Source organism: Hyperoodon ampullatus (genome assembly GCF_949752795.1).
Source record: "Hyperoodon ampullatus genome assembly, chromosome: 9".
Lineage (NCBI taxonomy): Eukaryota > Metazoa > Chordata > Mammalia > Artiodactyla > Ziphiidae > Hyperoodon > Hyperoodon ampullatus.
Genome location: NC_136922.1, coordinates 14,865,293 through 14,869,543, shown reverse-complemented (window position 1 = coordinate 14,869,543; position 4,251 = coordinate 14,865,293). Strand labels below are relative to the sequence as shown.

At 46.9% G+C, this 4,251-nt stretch overlaps 1 pseudogene across 1 annotated transcript; it reads left to right on the top strand.

The window, feature by feature from the left end:
• Window positions 1–359: 359 nt before the first annotated feature.
• On the top strand, window positions 360–957 carry LOC307057692 (large ribosomal subunit protein uL22m-like; annotated as a pseudogene). Its single transcript has one exon. The product of its transcript is annotated as a large ribosomal subunit protein uL22m-like (transcript).
• Window positions 958–4,251: the final 3,294 nt, after the last annotated feature.

The following is a 4,251-nucleotide window of genomic DNA, read 5'->3' as shown; positions in this document are numbered from 1 at the left end:
GATGGACCTCGTGCGGATGCACTTGAGCCTGTGCAGTGAACCTCTCAGTTCTGGCCTTGGGGTTTTGATGATGCTGAGGCAAGGGACGCCTGTGGGAACCGACCTGTGCACAGCCCAGAAGCGTGGGGGAATTAACAACCGTTCCCCATGTCCTCCCCTCTGTTGACAGTTCAGAGGTGCTTTCCATCAGCTCTTCAGAAGGTCTGGTCAGGATGGAGCACCAGGTGTCCTTAGCAATGGCCGGTTCAGTCTCATATCCTTGTATTGTTTCTCTCTCCTTCCCCGTTCCCCTCTCCTGTCCTGCCCTATCGCTCCCAGAATCACATTCCCGAATAAACAACTTACAAGTTCCAGGAAAGATGGCAGTGGCAAGCCTGGAACGTATGGATGCGTTATGGATGCAGAATCTGAGGGGGAAGCTGGTCTTGGGGTTCCTTTCATCTCATAACATTTTACCCTAATCACATATCCACACCAGTGCTTCTCTTGAAATTTCTCGAAAATGGGAGAAAAAAATTGTTTAGCCTCCACAACTACCTGAAGGACCTCCTCAGAGGCCAGCTGAAATCTACCATTGTCGAAGACAAAGTACAGCAAAGACAAGATGTGGTATTTGGCAAAACTGATTCGAGGAATGTCCACTGACCAGGCTTTAGCTCGACTGGAATTTAGGGACAACAAAGGGGCCCAAATAATGGAGGAGGTTCTCTTAGAAGCACAAGATATGGCAGTGAGAGACCACAATGTGGAATTCAGATCCAGCTGAATATATACAGCTGAGTCCACTTCAGGGCGAGGCCAGTACCTGAAACACATCCGATACCACCATGGAGGTGGCTTTGGGATCATGGAGGTTTGTTGCCATTATTTTGCGAAGTTGGTGGAAGGCCTCCCACCTCCACGTGAGATACCAAAGACAGTGTCACCCACACCAAAGGCTATATTCAGGAGCTTTGAAACCTGACCATCCCATTCACACTCTGTGATGGGGAAATTCAGACTCCACAGTGTATACATTTTACCATTTGTTTCCCAAAAACCAACAACAATGAAAGACAAATGCTTTTTATGGAGAAAAAACCCACCAAATCTGAAGGCTCTATTTTTCAGAGGACCAAGGCCAAGATACCTTTGGCGAAAACAATAAAAGGACACAACATTAAGGCCATCATGGAAACTCCAGGATGCCTGATAAGATTCTCTTCTGCCCTTTGTGCTTCTGCCTCTCTTGCCTTCTCTATTTTTTTGTTTGTTTGTTTTGCGGTACGCGGCCCTCTCACTGCTGTGGCCTCTCCCGTTGCGGAGCACAGGCTCCGAACGCGCAGGCTCAGCGGCCATGGCTCACGGGCCCAGCCGCTCCGCGGCATGTGGGATCTTCCCGGACCGGGGCACGAACACGCGTCCCCTGCATCGGCAGGCGGACTCTCAACCACTGCGCCACCAAGAAAGCCCGCCTTCTCTTTTTGATGGAAGGCAAACATGGCTAGTCCAGTATCCGCCTGCTTTCCTTTTTGACCAGTTGCCTTAATTCTTCAACTTCCCTCTGCTCTCCCGCTCCTTCACTGGCTCCACGTGCAGCTGACAGCTCATCTCCACTAGCCCCTCGGCCAAAGCCCGCAGAAAACTGGCTGCTTAAACAGCTTTCCTACTCTGCTTCAACTAAGTCCCTCTGGTCAGCTCCTGCTGCCGCTCTGGCAGCTCTCCTTTCCTCCTCCAACCTCGGCATCTCTGCGTTCACAGGTAGCTCAGGCTGCTCTTCCCTTCTGACCAGTCGACCTGCCACCCAAGTTCCCCAACTGTACCTTCAGGCCTTGCAACTTTCCTCCAGGGCATCACCGGCATCACCTCATCAGCTTCTTTTCACATACGCCGCTCACGCGCTCATGCTCTTTTGACCAGGGCAGTGGTGCTATGGGGCAAATAGAGAAAGAATCAGTGAAGAAAGAGTCCCTAAGAGCTGTCTGTTTGACTTCTTCAAGACAGCAATAATGTGTTGATTCATTTGGTAAATATTTATTTAGCACCTAATATGTGCCACTCATTGTTCTTCGGTGTTGGGAATATAGCAGTGAGTAAAACAGAAAGTCCCTGCCCACATATAGCTTACATTCCAGTGAATAATGATAACTTAGTGATAGAACTGGGACTGAAATGCTACATCTCTCTTTCCTTCATTTCACGCTACCTTTTTCCCTCAATGACAGGCGTGGCACTCATTCCATACCTTATAGCTAAACTTTCTTACTAGTCTTCTGACTCAAGATTAAAATTGGTCTTTGACCCACTACCCCAAGCCACCTGGGCTCTTCTCCTCTTTTGAGAGAAAGCTTGATACCTAAATGGTCTTCAGCTGTAAACTATTAAAGGCTGTTGAGCCTACCTTTCCCTGCCTCAGCTGGGACCACACAACCTGAAGGGCAGGAATTGGCACTTAACGCAGGACAGAGGCTCAATGCTCTAGCATTTTCTATCGAGCTGCAGCTCTTTTTCATTGATGTCTCTTTGTGGTTTTGAAAATACTTTGCCACCTTCTCAGATCTGTAACTTAATGTTTATTATAACAATAGAAAACTCTTCCTTACGTAACAGCCTGCTTTAAAACCATCGTTAGTCTTAGCAGAGGGACATTAGATGACGAGACAACGGATATCTGTGCTACCTGCATAGGAGAAGTTCAGCTTCATAGATGGGCAAGCTGATTCAGAATGAGGCCGAGGGAGAGACACTCTTTCTCATTTCCTCCCATTCCCTGCAAAGGTCATGGAAAATGACTGGGTGCTTTTTCTGTTTGAAGTGCACTCTCTTTGGGAATTGGCTGGTTTTGTTTTTGAAGATAAAGGAATTTGTACCGTATGCTCCACGTAGAATGCTATCTAACTTTTCTGTTTTCAAACATAATTTTGGGAAAGGGCATCTCCATTTCTTGATGGATTTGAATGATGGAGAACTCACCCACTGAGCTGTCTTTACAAGGTCCATCTTTCCATGGCTCACGTTCTGACTACCCAAGATGATTTGAGGGGTGTAAGATCTCCACTGGGGAGATTTGGTCCTTGAAAATTTACCTTTACAGATCAGTTATGTTGGATTAAGTATCACCTTTCTGTTATTAACAGCTTCTAAAATATAAATATTCTCTGGAAGGAGGTATAGGAGAGGATATATAATTTTCCCTGTACCCTTCTAGGTGCTTGACTGAGAATCCCTAGTAATAAAAGACAGATTAACAGGAGAAAAACAAATTTAATTACATATGTACATATGTGCTGGAGCCTCACAAAGACATGAGGTTCAAAGAAATGACCAAAATAGGAAACTTTTATACCTTTTAGACAAGGAAACAATTTATGAGGAATTGACAAGACAAAATAGTAAAACGATGAAGTAACAAGTTTGCCTTGTTTGCCCTTGTTGGCCCTAAATGCCCTGCCTCTGGTGCTTAACCAGAGGGATGCTTTCTGCCCTCCTGGTACAGGGTACCTTTCACATGGAAGATTTCTCCTCTTTCAGGGAGACGTAGGTGGGTCAAAGTGTTCTTTCTGCACCAGCTGTCTCTCAAGTACCTTAATTCAAAATAATCAAGATGCCAAAGTGGCATATTTGGGGGTGATATATTCTGAACCCCTACAGAGGTAACAAATTGCTTTCTTTACACATCAGTGAGTTTTATCACATTCATCTCAACTTGAAAGAACTCTGCAGAATGAACCCTGAATATCTATCTGTTGGGGAGGGAGGTAGAGAGCCTTGAACGGAATGAGGGACAGGCATTGAGAGGTGGTATGAGAGTCCCAAGGACCAATAAGGGGCTGGGTGGCCTTGTGTGATTATCAAGGATGTCATTAGGGTGATGCTGGGAGGGGAGGGAGGCCCCGGAGGGTTGTCTTTTCTGTCCTAAGGATTTTGTATTTTTTAAGTGTAAACTCAAGAGTGTTTTCTTTATGTAATGTCCTGAGGATTTTTTTTTTTTTTTTTGCGGTACACGGGCCTCTCACTGTTGTGGCCTCTCCCGTTGCGGAGCACAGGCTCCGCACGCGCAGGCTCAGCGGCCATGGCTTACGGGCCTAGCCGCTCCGTGGCATGTGGGATCTTCCCGGACCGGGGCATGAACCTGTGTCCCCTGCATCGGCAGGCAGACTCTCAACGACTATGCCACCAGGGAAGCCCTGTCCTAAGGATTTTGATGGCTCTCCTTCCTCTGTGGACAAGAAGTAGTAGTGCTGCTTCCGGGAATGAGCCCCTATACCTCTG